This window comes from Phyllobates terribilis, unplaced genomic scaffold (genome assembly GCF_046119375.1).
Source record: "Phyllobates terribilis strain yellow unplaced genomic scaffold, ASM4611937v1 Scaffold_277__1_contigs__length_2500907, whole genome shotgun sequence".
Classification (NCBI taxonomy): domain Eukaryota; kingdom Metazoa; phylum Chordata; class Amphibia; order Anura; family Dendrobatidae; genus Phyllobates; species Phyllobates terribilis.
The window spans coordinates 1,307,795-1,324,497 of NW_027363037.1; the positions used below are offsets into that span (position 1 = coordinate 1,307,795).

Below are 16,703 nucleotides of genomic sequence, written 5' to 3' on the forward strand. Positions count from 1 at the left end.
TGTCAATCCATACAGTACGACGAACCGTGATAAGGGATGGGGATTGGGAAAAAGGGGATGGGGGGGGGGGAATCACAGGCCCGAAGCTTTATTGAAAGACAAGACACATAAGGGGAGAGGGGGAGGAGGGGTTTAGTCCTCATCCTCGTCCTCCGGACCGTCCATGATGGAATAGTCTCTGAGCAGGCTGTGGATCAGCCTGCGGCAGTCCTGGATGGACATCCTCTCCCTCCTCAAGATGAGCCGGTTCCTGGCGACCCAAACGGCATCCTTGAAGCAGTTCATAAGGCGCCAAGCCTCCTGGATGGCTCCGACGGTATGAACCCCAGGGAAGAGTCCATAAAGCACAGAATGGTGCGATAGGCTCGCCCTGGGGACAGAGTTCCTCAGGTCGTCCTCAAGTGCAGTCAATAGGCGCTGTGCAAATCCGCAGTCCCAAAAAGTGTGCAAAGATGTTTCCTCCACGAAGGGGCACCTTGGGCAGTACCGGGTCTTGCACAGGTTCCGGGCATGCATGAATGACCGGACGGGCAGTCCGCCCTGAATCGCCATCCACGACAAGTCCTTGTGCCCGTTAGTCAGCCTGTCAGACGACACATTTGTCCACACAGTCTCCAGCGTGTCCTGGTGAAGTCCTGTGATGTTCTCCACGTCATCCTTGGCTCTGATTAGCTTGTGGATAGTTTTGGGCTTCCACAAGTCGGGCTTGAGTCCCTCCAGTTGATGCTCCCCCACAAATCGAACGACGTCTCCGTAGAACCATGGCGTCGTCCAGTTGCAGGGGAAGGAGCTGTCCCACTTGTCCCAGCCGAGTCGCCTCCAAAGAGGAAGCAGGAAGAAGCGAGACATGGACCTGCCCGCGGAGCCATTCTTGACTTGCAAAGTCCGGTGGACACAATCACACACAAAAGAGGATCGCAGGAGGGTGGGGATATCTGGAACGCCCTTCCCACCCTTGCGAGGCTCCTTGTACATGACGGCCCGCCTGACTCTGTCCATCTTGGATCCCCAGACAAAGTGAAACACTGTCCTGGTAATGGCCCTGCACACAGTGACGTGTGGGGGCCAGGCCTGCGCCGTGTACTGCAAGACGGGCAGGACCTCATTACGCAGGACGAGTGCCTTACCCTCACAAGTGAGGTGTCTGAGGCTCCAGAGTCCGATCCGTTGCTTCACCTTGGCCAAGCGTTCTTGCCAGGACTTGAGGGCCGCTCCTTCCTTCCCGAACCAGACTCCCAGCACCTTGAGGAAATCCGGTTGAATGTTGAAGGGGAAGGGGGCGGAGGAGGCCGGCTGCCAATCCCCGAAGAGCATGGCTTCCGACTTCCTGCAGTTGACTTTGGCCCCTGAAGCCCGGCCGAACCTCTCACACGTCTGGACGAGGGCGTCGACTGAACCACGATCAGCGCAGAAGACGGTGACGTCGTCCATGTAGAGCGAGCACTTGACCTCGTGTCGTCCCGGACCCGGTGCGGTGATCCTTCTGATCTCTCCATTCTGCCGGATTGCCTCTGCGAAGAGTTCTATAACACAAACAAAAAGAAGAGGTGATAGAGGGCAGCCTTGTCTGACCCCAGAGAGGACAGGGAAGGGGTCAGTCTTCCAGCCGTTCACCAACACCGAGCTGTGGATATCAAAATACATCAGACGGACATACGAACAAAACATGTTACCCAAACCTAACCGGTGCAGAGCTCGGCCCATGAACTCGTGGGAAACCCGGTCGAAGGCCTTCTCCTGATCCAAGGAGACCAGGGCCGCGTGTGCGCGGCGGACCTTGATGTACTCGACCGTGTCCCGCACGAGAGCGAGGCTGTCTGCGATGCGACGTCCAGGGATGCCGCAGGTCTGGTCCGGGTGGATGATCCGTCCGATGACCGTCTTAAGTCGTGTCGCCATCGTCTTGGCCAGGATCTTGTAGTCCACGTTGAGCAGAGTGATGGGACGCCAATTCCTCAGGTCGCACCTCTCTCCCTTCCGCTTGTACAGGATCGTGACCATTCCTTCCCTCAAAGATGGAGGCATTCTACCCTCCACCACCATCTCCTCGTACAGGTCCAACAGGTCCGGACAGATGAGGTCTCCCAGCGCTACATAGAGCTCCGCTGGAAGACCATCACTGCCCGGGGTCCTGCCGGTCCTAAAGGATTTAGCGGCAGAGAGCAATTCGCCCACCATCAGAGGTTTGTCCAAGGCTGCCGTGCCTGCAGGATCAAGATGGTTAGTGATACCTGACAGGAACTTATCAGCAGCGTCGGGGTCGGTAGTCTTGTGGGAGTAGAGTTCGCTGTAGAAGTCGCTGACGACCCTCATCACGTCCTCCTTCCCACGTCGCATGTTTCCGCTCTCGTCTCGCAGCTCGTTCAGGGGCGTGTGACCGGCATGAAGTTTCCTGAAAAAGAATGAGTTACATTTCTCACCCTTCTCCAGATTCTCCACTTTGGAACGGAAGACGATTCGCTTGGACTCCTCCTCAAAGTGCCTTTTCAGGCTCTTCTTGGTCTCCTCCAGCTCCTCCCTCACGTCCCAGCCGCAGTGAAGAAGGTCCTGCAGCGTCCGCAGCTCGCGCTGCAGCCCTCTGAAGTCCCTCCTCTTCTCACATGCCTGTTGTCGACCCTTGGCCTGAAAGAAACAGCGAAACTCAAGTTTAACATATTCCCACCAATCAGAGACTGTTTGGAAGCTACCCTTGTAGGACTGCCACATTGCGTAGGCTGCTCTCAGCTCCTCCACGACTTCATCCTGAGCCAGCAGAGCACAATTCAGCTTCCAGGAGCCGGGGCCGGACGGAAAACCGTCGCCGAGGACACCTTGTAAGTGAATGGCTCTGTGGTCGGAGAAGAAGCAGGAGACCATCGAGTGCCTACTCTGCCTGACTGCCCGAGAGGTGAACACAAAGTCAATCCTGGAGCGGAGTGAGCCATCGGGTCGGCTCCACGAATAGTTCGTGGAGCCTCTCCCCATGGAGCCCACCACGTCCTGAAGAGAGGCCTCGGTTACCATCTCGATGAGCAGCTTGGACGTGATGTCCAACTTGGCAGATGTGCCAGAACTACGACCATCCTCCTCGATGGGGCAGTTGAAATCCCCGGCCATCACTAAGGTCCTGGTGGTGGCAAGCTGAAGCCGCAGGGTCTGGAAAAGCTCCAAACGCTCATTCTTCAGTGGGGACGCATACACGTTGATGAACCTGACAGGTTCTCCCGCCCAGTTGCCATCTACAACAAGAGCCCTGCCGCAGATGAGCTCCTGGACGGACTCAAGCGTGAATGCGCCCCCCCTGATCAGAATTGCGACCCCCGCAGACTTGCAGTCACCCCCACCGGACCAGTAGGATGGACCGTGGGACCACTCCCTGGCCAGATGTTTGAAGGACCTAGAGGAGGTAAGGGAACATTCCTGCAACATATAAACATCACACAACTGGGAAGTAAGGAAGGCATAAATAGTCTGACGTCTGAACTTGTCCTTGATGCTCCTGACATTAATGGAAAATAGGTTAATATTAGCCATCATGTAGGGAAAAAAGAAAAAGTTAGCGCAGGCAATACACCTTAGTTACCACTCCGGTCGGGTGGTCCCTCGTCGGTGTTGACTGCTGGTGACGGGATCACCAGCAGGCCCTCTTCCTCCATCTGGTCAAGCAGCGCGGCCTCGATCTCGGCGACCACCAGTTCCTCCTCTTCTGGCTCGGCCACCAGGGTCTCAACCATGTGGTCCATCTCTTCTGGCTCAGGGAGGGTATCCTCCTTTTCGCCTACGAAATCCAGAATCTTCTTTTTGGAGGATTCAGTAGCAGGGCTGTCCTCCACCTTCCTCTTTCCCCGGGTTGGAACTGGGGAGACAAGAAGGGGAAAATCCTCCTCGGAATAGATAGCGGCGGGTGGAGGAAAGGTTAATTCCACCGCTACCATGGTCTGGGGAGGGAGAGTGGCTGCCGGGGCAGGGGAAAGGACACCTGCTGAGGAGTAGGGGAAGGAGGAAGAGGAAGTGGAATCCTCAGCAGGGGTGGCCGGGGTGGGGGGGGATTGGACGGGGGTGGCAGGGGGAGGGATCGAGAGAGGGGTGACAGAACTCTTACCCTCCTTTGACTTTTTCTTCTGCTTCGGAGCTGCTGGGACCGTCGCTGGGGCTTTGGCCACCGACTCCTTGACCGCTTTGGCCTTGGTCGTCTCGGCCTTGGCCGCTGGGGCCTTGGTCGTCGCGTCCTTGACCTTCACAGGCCTGGTCGTCGGGGCCTTGTCCTCCGTAGCTGGGGTCGTCGCAACCACCGATGCCCAGGATCTCTCACGCTTGGGGCAATCCTTGTACAGATGAGCCGCCAGCCCACACAGGTTGCAGGACGTCTTCTTCGGGCAGTCCTTCGAGCTGTGTCCCGTCACTCGACAAATCCTGCAGGCATCCTCCTTGCAGTCCTTCATCTCATGGCCGTTCTTGCCGCATCTCCTGCAGTTCCGCGGCATGTCCGGGTAATAGATGAGGCCGTAGGAGTTGCCCAGGGAGAATGTCGGGGGCAGGTGCCGAAGTCCGTCTGAGTACGCCAGGTCCCTGTGAAGTCTAACGGTCACCGACCACTTACCTGTCCAGAAGCCGAGTCCATTCAGGATGTGAGAGGGTTCCTTCACAACCAAACAGAAGCGTCTCAGGAAGGTACAGATGTCTTGGCCTGGGGTGTGCGGGTTGCGCATGGAGACCGTGATCCTCCTTTCGTCCCTCTGGATAGGGCAGCTACCTGTAAAGGCAGAGAAAGAATTATCCGGTCCTTTTGCGCTTACCATTTCCCAGAACCTCCTGCAGGTGTTCACAGTGGCGAAGGTGACGAAGAAGATCCCCGTCAAGAAGGTCTGGATGCTGAGGGTGTCCGACCTGGAGAAGCCTCGATCCAGCAGCATCTTCTGGCAGAACACGTCCGAGGACATGTCCGGCACCCTCCCATCCACTTCCTTCAGCTTCAGGGCCACCGTCTGCCGCATCCATGGCTCCAGGGCTGGAGCTTCGTGGCGGGGCTTCTGGGGTCCCTTCTGCTGGCCAGTCGTGGAGGCAGAGTCCTTGGGGTCAGAATTGGCTCCTGGCTGGGCCCTCCTGGCTGTCCCCTGCTCCAGGCTCTTCTTTTCGGCCTTCCTCGCAGCGCTTGCCATGGCTTTCCTCCTGCAGTTACTTCTTGGAGCTGGATCTGGAACTCTTCCCGGAATGGGTGGAGCTATGCAGATTCTTCTCCCGTCGTGTTCTGGACAAATTCCCTGAAAGGTCTTTGTCTCGATGATTTTCTTCCTCGAAGATTCCACAGGACAGCCCGATTCTTCTCCGAGTCTTTGTCTTCTTCTGGATTCTTTAGAGCTTCTTCCTCCCACCGATATCCGCCTTCCTTCTCCGATGTCAGCTGGGCTCCGAAGCTCTTCTCCTTCCGAGTTCGATTGCTCTCGTCAAGTGTAGATCGTAGCTCTTGTGTTCTTAAAAGAACAGATACTACACTTGATCTTAGCCAAAAGGCCGAGAAGTGATAACCAGAATTGGTTTCGAACTACGGAGCCACCCAAGGATCCTGAAGAGTCCATTTGTGGAGATGAGCTCCTGGACTCCCGTTAAGAAGACATGTTGTCAACCTCTAGATCCCTTACATGCCTGCACTTTTCGGCTTGCTGCTGCTGCAATCCACGCGTTTTAGATCTGCATAACTCCACCTCTTTAAACACAGCACCCTCACCCCCTGCTGTTCCCACCCGCCTCAACACCGTTGGAAGGGAGGAGAACCAATTAAGGCGGGGGGTGGGGTGGAACGAGCAGCTGTCTACCCTTAGCAGGAGGGCTGCTGATTACTTACCTCTCCTGCTGCTGCTGGCTGTCCAGCAGCAGACTGAAGGTGGCTGCTGCTGTGCGCAGGTATATAAAGGCTCAGAGCCTATTATGACACGCGCAGCCAGCATTCCATTGCCACATTCCATCTACTGCAGGCAGGATACCTGGCTGGCTGAATGTCGCTGAGAAGCTCACAGAGACCGCCATAAGCAACAGTTTAACAGAATGCCACAGACTAATCAACCAAACTTTTTGGGTTGGGTTCTCTTTTATAGTCTGCAGGCATTAATTGAAAGAAGTCAGTGTTCCAGCAGAGGGAGACAACGTTTCAGAAAAGGCATTGTAGCAAACCAAAAAAGAAATTTTAAGCGCAGCAGAGTAACCAGCGCACATACCTGTTAGCTCAGGTGAGTTTAAAAGGCTGCTGTTGATAACAAGGGCATTTGCTAAATAGATGGTGTGTGTGCAACAATATACTGAAAGGTCAATTATATTGTGCAGCTTATCTCACCACCTGTAGTTATTTAGGTGAAAGCTCCAAAATGCTTGCCTAATATGTCTGTTTATCCAAAAGGAAGTAAAGAGGGAGAGCTAGAAAGATAGCATTGCGTTACATTACATGGCAATGCAATGCACAGTTGCTGAAGTTGAACCAAAATGAGCTTGTCATCTGGCTTCTGCAACTTTGAACATGAAAAATCCAATGAGGAGAAGAAAAGCAAAGCCAAAGAGTCCATCCCAAAATCCGACAAACAAGCAAAATGAACAAAAAACATTGAATTCAATACTTTCTGATTTTAGAAACTGCATTAAAGAAGGGGTGCACCGGTCCTGGAGATACTGCAATACCAGGTCAATGCGTGGAGTGGACAGAGCAAGCTCTTTTTCCATCTCCCTGTTCTAAAAATCCATTTAATATATGGTCCCCAGATAGGGGACGTATCAGATATTAAACTGATAAGAACAGATACTACACTTGATCTTAGCCAAAAGGCCGAGAAGCGATAACCAGAATTGGTTTCGAACTACGGAGCCACCCAAGGATCCTGAAGAGTCCATTTGTGGAGATGAGCTCCTGGACTCCCGTTAAGAAGACATGTTGTCAACCTCTAGATCCCTTACATGCCTGCACTTTTCGGCTTGCTGCTGCTGCAATCCACGCGTTTTAGATCTGCATAACTCCACCTCTTTAAACACAGCACCCTCACCCCCTGCTGTTCCCACCCGCCTCAACACCGTTGGAAGGGAGGAGAACCAATTAAGGCGGGGGGTGGGGTGGAACGAGCAGCTGTCTACCCTTAGCAGGAGGGCTGCTGATTACTTACCTCTCCTGCTGCTGCTGGCTGTCCAGCAGCAGACTGAAGGTGGCTGCTGCTGTGCGCAGGTATATAAAGGCTCAGAGCCTATTATGACACGCGCAGCCAGCGTTCCATTGCCACATTCCATCTACTGCAGGCAGGATACCTGGCTGGCTGAATGTCGCTGAGAAGCTCACAGAGACCGCCATAAGCAACAGTTTAACAGAATGCCACAGACTAATCAACCAAACTTTTTGGGTTGGGTTCTCTTTTATAGTCTGCAGGCATTAATTGAAAGAAGTCAGTGTTCCAGCAGAGGGAGACAACGTTTCAGAAAAGGCATTGTAGCAAACCAAAAAAGAAATTTTAAGCGCAGCAGAGTAACCAGCGCACATACCTGTTAGCTCAGGTGAGTTTAAAAGGCTGCTGTTGATAACAAGGGCATTTGCTAAATAGATGGTGTGTGTGCAACAATATACTGAAAGGTCAATTATATTGTGCAGCTTATCTCACCACCTGTAGTTATTTAGGTGAAAGCTCCAAAATGCTTGCCTAATATGTCTGTTTATCCAAAAGGAAGTAAAGAGGGAGAGCTAGAAAGATAGCATTGCGTTACATTACATGGCAATGCAATGCACAGTTGCTGAAGTTGAACCAAAATGAGCTTGTCATCTGGCTTCTGCAACTTTGAACATGAAAAATCCAATGAGGAGAAGAAAAGCAAAGCCAAAGAGTCCATCCCAAAATCCGACAAACAAGCAAAATGAACAAAAAACATTGAATTCAATACTTTCTGATTTTAGAAACTGCATTAAAGAAGGGGTGCACCGGTCCTGGAGATACTGCAATACCAGGTCAATGCGTGGAGTGGACAGAGCAAGCTCTTTTTCCATCTCCCTGTTCTAAAAATCCATTTAATATATGGTCCCCAGATAGGGGACGTATCAGATATTAAACTGATAAGAACAGATACTACACTTGATCTTAGCCAAAAGGCCGAGAAGCGATAACCAGAATTGGTTTCGAACTACGGAGCCACCCAAGGATCCTGAAGAGTCCATTTGTGGAGATGAGCTCCTGGACTCCCGTTAAGAAGACATGTTGTCAACCTCTAGATCCCTTACATGCCTGCACTTTTCGGCTTGCTGCTGCTGCAATCCACGCGTTTTAGATCTGCATAACTCCACCTCTTTAAACACAGCACCCTCACCCCCTGCTGTTCCCACCCGCCTCAACACCGTTGGAAGGGAGGAGAACCAATTAAGGCGGGGGGTGGGGTGGAACGAGCAGCTGTCTACCCTTAGCAGGAGGGCTGCTGATTACTTACCTCTCCTGCTGCTGCTGGCTGTCCAGCAGCAGACTGAAGGTGGCTGCTGCTGTGCGCAGGTATATAAAGGCTCAGAGCCTATTATGACACGCGCAGCCAGCGTTCCATTGCCACATTCCATCTACTGCAGGCAGGATACCTGGCTGGCTGAATGTCGCCGAGAAGCTCACAGAGACCGCCATAAGCAACAGTTTAACAGAATGCCACAGACTAATCAACCAAACTTTTTGGGTTGGGTTCTCTTTTATAGTCTGCAGGCATTAATTGAAAGAAGTCAGTGTTCCAGCAGAGGGAGACAACGTTTCAGAAAAGGCATTGTAGCAAACCAAAAAAGAAATTTTAAGCGCAGCAGAGTAACCAGCGCACATACCTGTTAGCTCAGGTGAGTTTAAAAGGCTGCTGTTGATAACAAGGGCATTTGCTAAATAGATGGTGTGTGTGCAACAATATACTGAAAGGTCAATTATATTGTGCAGCTTATCTCACCACCTGTAGTTATTTAGGTGAAAGCTCCAAAATGCTTGCCTAATATGTCTGTTTATCCAAAAGGAAGTAAAGAGGGAGAGCTAGAAAGATAGCATTGCGTTACATTACATGGCAATGCAATGCACAGTTGCTGAAGTTGAACCAAAATGAGCTTGTCATCTGGCTTCTGCAACTTTGAACATGAAAAATCCAATGAGGAGAAGAAAAGCAAAGCCAAAGAGTCCATCCCAAAATCCGACAAACAAGCAAAATGAACAAAAAACTTTGAATTCAATACTTTCTGATTTTAGAAACTGCATTAAAGAAGGGGTGCACCGGTCCTGGAGATACTGCAATACCAGGTCAATGCGTGGAGTGGACAGAGCAAGCTCTTTTTCCATCTCCCTGTTCTAAAAATCCATTTAATATATGGTCCCCAGATAGGGGACGTATCAGATATTAAACTGATAAGAACAGATACTACACTTGATCTTAGCCAAAAGGCCGAGAAGCGATAACCAGAATTGGTTTCGAACTACGGAGCCACCCAAGGATCCTGAAGAGTCCATTTGTGGAGATGAGCTCCTGGACTCCCGTTAAGAAGACATGTTGTCAACCTCTAGATCCCTTACATGCCTGCACTTTTCGGCTTGCTGCTGCTGCAATCCACGCGTTTTAGATCTGCATAACTCCACCTCTTTAAACACAGCACCCTCACCCCCTGCTGTTCCCACCCGCCTCAACACCGTTGGAAGGGAGGAGAACCAATTAAGGCGGGGGGTGGGGTGGAACGAGCAGCTGTCTACCCTTAGCAGGAGGGCTGCTGATTACTTACCTCTCCTGCTGCTGCTGGCTGTCCAGCAGCAGACTGAAGGTGGCTGCTGCTGTGCGCAGGTATATAAAGGCTCAGAGCCTATTATGACACGCGCAGCCAGCGTTCCATTGCCACATTCCATCTACTGCAGGCAGGATACCTGGCTGGCTGAATGTCGCTGAGAAGCTCACAGAGACCGCCATAAGCAACAGTTTAACAGAATGCCACAGACTAATCAACCAAACTTTTTGGGTTGGGTTCTCTTTTATAGTCTGCAGGCATTAATTGAAAGAAGTCAGTGTTCCAGCAGAGGGAGACAACGTTTCAGAAAAGGCATTGTAGCAAACCAAAAAAGAAATTTTAAGCGCAGCAGAGTAACCAGCGCACATACCTGTTAGCTCAGGTGAGTTTAAAAGGCTGCTGTTGATAGCAAGGGCATTTGCTAAATAGATGGTGTGTGTGCAACAATATACTGAAAGGTCAATTATATTGTGCAGCTTATCTCACCACCTGTAGTTATTTAGGTGAAAGCTCCAAAATGCTTGCCTAATATGTCTGTTTATCCAAAAGGAAGTAAAGAGGGAGAGCTAGAAAGATAGCATTGCGTTACATTACATGGCAATGCAATGCACAGTTGCTGAAGTTGAACCAAAATGAGCTTGTCATCTGGCTTCTGCAACTTTGAACATGAAAAATCCAATGAGGAGAAGAAAAGCAAAGCCAAAGAGTCCATCCCAAAATCCGACAAACAAGCAAAATGAACAAAAAACAATGAATTCAATACTTTCTGATTTTAGAAACTGCATTAAAGAAGGGGTGCACCGGTCCTGGAGATACTGCAATACCAGGTCAATGCGTGGAGTGGACAGAGCAAGCTCTTTTTCCATCTCCCTGTTCTAAAAATCCATTTAATATATGGTCCCCAGATAGGGGACGTATCAGATATTAAACTGATAAGAACAGATACTACACTTGATCTTAGCCAAAAGGCCGAGAAGCGATAACCAGAATTGGTTTCGAACTACGGAGCCACCCAAGGATCCTGAAGAGTCCATTTGTGGAGATGAGCTCCTGGACTCCCGTTAAGAAGACATGTTGTCAACCTCTAGATCCCTTACATGCCTGCACTTTTCGGCTTGCTGCTGCTGCAATCCACGCGTTTTAGATCTGCATAACTCCACCTCTTTAAACACAGCACCCTCACCCCCTGCTGTTCCCACCCGCCTCAACACCGTTGGAAGGGAGGAGAACCAATTAAGGCGGGGGGTGGGGTGGAACGAGCAGCTGTCTACCCTTAGCAGGAGGGCTGCTGATTATTTACCTCTCCTGCTGCTGCTGGCTGTCCAGCAGCAGACTGAAGGTGGCTGCTGCTGTGCGCAGGTATATAAAGGCTCAGAGCCTATTATGACACGCGCAGCCAGCGTTCCATTGCCACATTCCATCTACTGCAGGCAGGATACCTGGCTGGCTGAATGTCGCTGAGAAGCTCACAGAGACCGCCATAAGCAACAGTTTAACAGAATGCCACAGACTAATCAACCAAACTTTTTGGGTTGGGTTCTCTTTTATAGTCTGCAGGCATTAATTGAAAGAAGTCAGTGTTCCAGCAGAGGGAGACAACGTTTCAGAAAAGGCATTGTAGCAAACCAAAAAAGAAATTTTAAGCGCAGCAGAGTAACCAGCGCACATACCTGTTAGCTCAGGTGAGTTTAAAAGGCTGCTGTTGATAACAAGGGCATTTGCTAAATAGATGGTGTGTGTGCAACAATATACTGAAAGGTCAATTATATTGTGCAGCTTATCTCACCACCTGTAGTTATTTAGGTGAAAGCTCCAAAATGCTTGCCTAATATGTCTGTTTATCCAAAAGGAAGTAAAGAGGGAGAGCTAGAAAGATAGCATTGCGTTACATTACATGGCAATGCAATGCACAGTTGCTGAAGTTGAACCAAAATGAGCTTGTCATCTGGCTTCTGCAACTTTGAACATGAAAAATCCAATGAGGAGAAGAAAAGCAAAGCCAAAGAGTCCATCCCAAAATCCGACAAACAAGCAAAATGAACAAAAAACATTGAATTCAATACTTTCTGATTTTAGAAACTGCATTAAAGAAGGGGTGCACCGGTCCTGGAGATACTGCAATACCAGGTCAATGCGTGGAGTGGACAGAGCAAGCTCTTTTTCCATCTCCCTGTTCTAAAAATCCATTTAATATATGGTCCCCAGATAGGGGACGTATCAGATATTAAACTGATAAGAACAGATACTACACTTGATCTTAGCCAAAAGGCCGAGAAGCGATAACCAGAATTGGTTTCGAACTACGGAGCCACCCAAGGATCCTGAAGAGTCCATTTGTGGAGATGAGCTCCTGGACTCCCGTTAAGAAGACATGTTGTCAACCTCTAGATCCCTTACATGCCTGCACTTTTCGGCTTGCTGCTGCTGCAATCCACGCGTTTTAGATCTGCATAACTCCACCTCTTTAAACACAGCACCCTCACCCCCTGCTGTTCCCACCCGCCTCAACACCGTTGGAAGGGAGGAGAACCAATTAAGGCGGGGGGTGGGGTGGAACAAGCAGCTGTCTACCCTTAGCAGGAGGGCTGCTGATTACTTACCTCTCCTGCTGCTGCTGGCTGTCCAGCAGCAGACTGAAGGTGGCTGCTGCTGTGCGCAGGTATATAAAGGCTCAGAGCCTATTATGACACGCGCAGCCAGCGTTCCATTGCCACATTCCATCTACTGCAGGCAGGATACCTGGCTGGCTGAATGTCGCTGAGAAGCTCACAGAGACCGCCATAAGCAACAGTTTAACAGAATGCCACAGACTAATCAACCAAACTTTTTGGGTTGGGTTCTCTTTTATAGTCTGCAGGCATTAATTGAAAGAAGTCAGTGTTCCAGCAGAGGGAGACAACGTTTCAGAAAAGGCATTGTAGCAAACCAAAAAAGAAATTTTAAGCGCAGCAGAGTAACCAGCGCACATACCTGTTAGCTCAGGTGAGTTTAAAAGGCTGCTGTTGATAACAAGGGCATTTGCTAAATAGATGGTGTGTGTGCAACAATATACTGAAAGGTCAATTATATTGTGCAGCTTATCTCACCACCTGTAGTTATTTAGGTGAAAGCTCCAAAATGCTTGCCTAATATGTCTGTTTATCCAAAAGGAAGTAAAGAGGGAGCGCTAGAAAGATAGCATTGCGTTACATTACATGGCAATGCAATGCACAGTTGCTGAAGTTGAACCAAAATGAGCTTGTCATCTGGCTTCTGCAACTTTGAACATGAAAAATCCAATGAGGAGAAGAAAAGCAAAGCCAAAGAGTCCATCCCAAAATCCGACAAACAAGCAAAATGAACAAAAAACATTGAATTCAATACTTTCTGATTTTAGAAACTGCATTAAAGAAGGGGTGCACCGGTCCTGGAGATACTGCAATAACAGGTCAATGCGTGGAGTGGACAGAGCAAGCTCTTTTTCCATCTCCCTGTTCTAAAAATCCATTTAATATATGGTCCCCAGATAGGGGACGTATCAGATATTAAACTGATAAGAACAGATTTTTTTGATTGAAGCTGCATCCAAGGCACTGAAAAATGTGACCGAAGTCACACCAAAACAGCGCACGAGGCGAGGATTCATGTGGACCCTTCCCGGAGGAGAGGGTCCCCAATAAACCATCCCCATCCCTCCGAGCCAGAAGGCCACAGCGAGGGTCAGGGATCTCCGATGCTCTCCCTAGCCGAAGCCGGAGAAGAGCCGTTTTCGTGCTCCCAGCTTCCATCTAGGCTGCCACCCTAGTGGAGCTGGAGCCTGTGTTGGTTTCTCAGCCCAAAGCTGACCGGACCTCCGACCGGGTTTATAAAAATTCCCCTTCCTAGCCCGGAGGCCAGGAATAGGGGGGGTTGCTCAGAAAGTATGATTGGCAAAGGTGCGGCGTGCTACGAAGCCAAGTCTTTCTGGGGTTCCCAGTCCCAGTAAGCTTGGACTCCCACCAGGGCGCCTACTCCTGGGGCACATTGCTCCAAAGCCCTCACACTTACCCAGCCTAGTGACTTCGATCCTGGAGGGCCATGTTTTCCATCAGATAACTCTATGAGCCACCTGGCGTACTAACAAGTGCACCAAACCAGTGTGTAATATGCATCAATTTACTAGGGCAGCCCAAGGACAAAACTGCCTTTTCAAAAGATACTACACTTGATCTTAGCCAAAAGGCCGAGAAGCGATAACCAGAATTGGTTTCGAACTACGGAGCCACCCAAGGATCCTGAAGAGTCCATTTGTGGAGATGAGCTCCTGGACTCCCGTTAAGAAGACATGTTGTCAACCTCTAGATCCCTTACATGCCTGCACTTTTCGGCTTGCTGCTGCTGCAATCCACGCGTTTTAGATCTGCATAACTCCACCTCTTTAAACACAGCACCCTCACCCCCTGCTGTTCCCACCCGCCTCAACACCGTTGGAAGGGAGGAGAACCAATTAAGGCGGGGGGTGGGGTGGAACGAGCAGCTGTCTACCCTTAGCAGGAGGGCTGCTGATTACTTACCTCTCCTGCTGCTGCTGGCTGTCCAGCAGCAGACTGAAGGTGGCTGCTGCTGTGCGCAGGTATATAAAGGCTCAGAGCCTATTATGACACGCGCAGCCAGCGTTCCATTGCCACATTCCATCTACTGCAGGCAGGATACCTGGCTGGCTGAATGTCGCTGAGAAGCTCACAGAGACCGCCATAAGCAACAGTTTAACAGAATGCCACAGACTAATCAACCAAACTTTTTGGGTTGGGTTCTCTTTTATAGTCTGCAGGCATTAATTGAAAGAAGTCAGTGTTCCAGCAGAGGGAGACAACGTTTCAGAAAAGGCATTGTAGCAAACCAAAAAAGAAATTTTAAGCGCAGCAGAGTAACCAGCGCACATACCTGTTAGCTCAGGTGAGTTTAAAAGGCTGCTGTTGATAACAAGGGCATTTGCTAAATAGATGGTGTGTGTGCAACAATATACTGAAAGGTCAATTATATTGTGCAGCTTATCTCACCACCTGTAGTTATTTAGGTGAAAGCTCCAAAATGCTTGCCTAATATGTCTGTTTATCCAAAAGGAAGTAAAGAGGGAGAGCTAGAAAGATAGCATTGCGTTACATTACATGGCAATGCAATGCACAGTTGCTGAAGTTGAACCAAAATGAGCTTGTCATCTGGCTTCTGCAACTTTGAACATGAAAAATCCAATGAGGAGAAGAAAAGCAAAGCCAAAGAGTCCATCCCAAAATCCGACAAACAAGCAAAATGAACAAAAAACATTGAATTCAATACTTTCTGATTTTAGAAACTGCACTAAAGAAGGGGTGCACCGGTCCTGGAGATACTGCAATACCAGGTCAATGCGTGGAGTGGACAGAGCAAGCTCTTTTTCCATCTCCCTGTTCTAAAAATCCATTTAATATATGGTCCCCAGATAGGGGACGTATCAGATATTAAACTGATAAGAACAGATACTACACTTGATCTTAGCCAAAAGGCCGAGAAGCGATAACCAGAATTGGTTTCGAACTACGGAGCCACCCAAGGATCCTGAAGAGTCCATTTGTGGAGATGAGCTCCTGGACTCCCGTTAAGAAGACATGTTGTCAACCTCTAGATCCCTTACATGCCTGCACTTTTCGGCTTGCTGCTGCTGCAATCCACGCGTTTTAGATCTGCATAACTCCACCTCTTTAAACACAGCACCCTCACCCCCTGCTGTTCCCACCCGCCTCAACACCGTTGGAAGGGAGGAGAACCAATTAAGGCGGGGGGTGGGGTGGAACGAGCAGCTGTCTACCCTTAGCAGGAGGGCTGCTGATTACTTACCTCTCCTGCTGCTGCTGGCTGTCCAGCAGCAGACTGAAGGTGGCTGCTGCTGTGCGCAGGTATATAAAGGCTCAGAGCCTATTATGACACGCGCAGCCAGCGTTCCATTGCCACATTCCATCTACTGCAGGCAGGATACCTGGCTGGCTGAATGTCGCTGAGAAGCTCACAGAGACCGCCATAAGCAACAGTTTAACAGAATGCCACAGACTAATCAACCAAACTTTTTGGGTTGGGTTCTCTTTTATAGTCTGCAGGCATTAATTGAAAGAAGTCAGTGTTCCAGCAGAGGGAGACAACGTTTCAGAAAAGGCATTGTAGCAAACCAAAAAAGAAATTTTAAGCGCAGCAGAGTAACCAGCGCACATACCTGTTAGCTCAGGTGAGTTTAAAAGGCTGCTGTTGATAACAAGGGCATTTGCTAAATAGATGGTGTGTGTGCAACAATATACTGAAAGGTCAATTATATTGTGCAGCTTATCTCACCACCTGTAGTTATTTAGGTGAAAGCTCCAAAATGCTTGCCTAATATGTCTGTTTATCCAAAAGGAAGTAAAGAGGGAGAGCTAGAAAGATAGCATTGCGTTACATTACATGGCAATGCAATGCACAGTTGCTGAAGTTGAACCAAAATGAGCTTGTCATCTGGCTTCTGCAACTTTGAACATGAAAAATCCAATGAGGAGAAGAAAAGCAAAGCCAAAGAGTCCATCCCAAAATCCGACAAACAAGCAAAATGAACAAAAAACATTGAATTCAATACTTTCTGATTTTAGAAACTGCATTAAAGAAGGGGTGCACCGGTCCTGGAGATACTGCAATACCAGGTCAATGCGTGGAGTGGACAGAGCAAGCTCTTTTTCCATCTCCCTGTTCTAAAAATCCATTTAATATATGGTCCCCAGATAGGGGACGTATCAGATATTAAACTGATAAGAACAGATACTACACTTGATCTTAGCCAAAAGGCCGAGAAGCGATAACCAGAATTGGTTTCGAACTACGGAGCCACCCAAGGATCCTGAAGAGTCCATTTGTGGAGATGAGCTCCTGGACTCCCGTTAAGAAGACATGTTGTCAACCTCTAGATCCCTTACATGCCTGCACTTTTCGGCTTGCTGCTGCTGCAATCCACGCGTTTTAGATCTGC

General features: G+C 49.5%; 8 non-coding genes and 2 pseudogenes across 8 annotated transcripts; all 10 read right to left on the minus strand.

Moving 5' to 3' along the window:
- Positions 1–5,412: 5,412 nt before the first annotated feature.
- Positions 5,413–5,502, minus strand: LOC141219721 (U2 spliceosomal RNA; annotated as a pseudogene).
- Positions 5,503–6,611: 1,109 nt separating this feature from the next.
- LOC141220157 (U2 spliceosomal RNA) lies at positions 6,612–6,802 on the minus strand. Its single transcript, XR_012288529.1, has one exon. It is a non-coding gene; the product is annotated as a U2 spliceosomal RNA (small nuclear RNA).
- Positions 6,803–7,911: 1,109 nt separating this feature from the next.
- LOC141220158 (U2 spliceosomal RNA) lies at positions 7,912–8,102 on the minus strand. Its single transcript, XR_012288530.1, has one exon. It is a non-coding gene; the product is annotated as a U2 spliceosomal RNA (small nuclear RNA).
- Positions 8,103–9,211: 1,109 nt separating this feature from the next.
- Positions 9,212–9,402, minus strand: LOC141220159 (U2 spliceosomal RNA). Its single transcript, XR_012288531.1, has one exon. It is a non-coding gene; the product is annotated as a U2 spliceosomal RNA (small nuclear RNA).
- Positions 9,403–10,511: 1,109 nt separating this feature from the next.
- LOC141220160 (U2 spliceosomal RNA) lies at positions 10,512–10,702 on the minus strand. The gene has a single exon (XR_012288532.1). It is a non-coding gene; the product is annotated as a U2 spliceosomal RNA (small nuclear RNA).
- Positions 10,703–11,811: 1,109 nt separating this feature from the next.
- Positions 11,812–12,002, minus strand: LOC141220161 (U2 spliceosomal RNA). The gene has a single exon (XR_012288533.1). It is a non-coding gene; the product is annotated as a U2 spliceosomal RNA (small nuclear RNA).
- Positions 12,003–13,111: 1,109 nt separating this feature from the next.
- LOC141219634 (U2 spliceosomal RNA) lies at positions 13,112–13,294 on the minus strand. The gene has a single exon (XR_012288089.1). It is a non-coding gene; the product is annotated as a U2 spliceosomal RNA (small nuclear RNA).
- A 524-nt stretch (positions 13,295–13,818) lies between these two features.
- On the minus strand, positions 13,819–13,934 carry LOC141219730 (U2 spliceosomal RNA; annotated as a pseudogene).
- A 1,109-nt stretch (positions 13,935–15,043) lies between these two features.
- Positions 15,044–15,234, minus strand: LOC141220162 (U2 spliceosomal RNA). Its single transcript, XR_012288534.1, has one exon. It is a non-coding gene; the product is annotated as a U2 spliceosomal RNA (small nuclear RNA).
- A 1,109-nt stretch (positions 15,235–16,343) lies between these two features.
- Positions 16,344–16,534, minus strand: LOC141220163 (U2 spliceosomal RNA). The gene has a single exon (XR_012288535.1). It is a non-coding gene; the product is annotated as a U2 spliceosomal RNA (small nuclear RNA).
- Between the last annotated feature and the right edge of the window lie 169 nt (positions 16,535–16,703).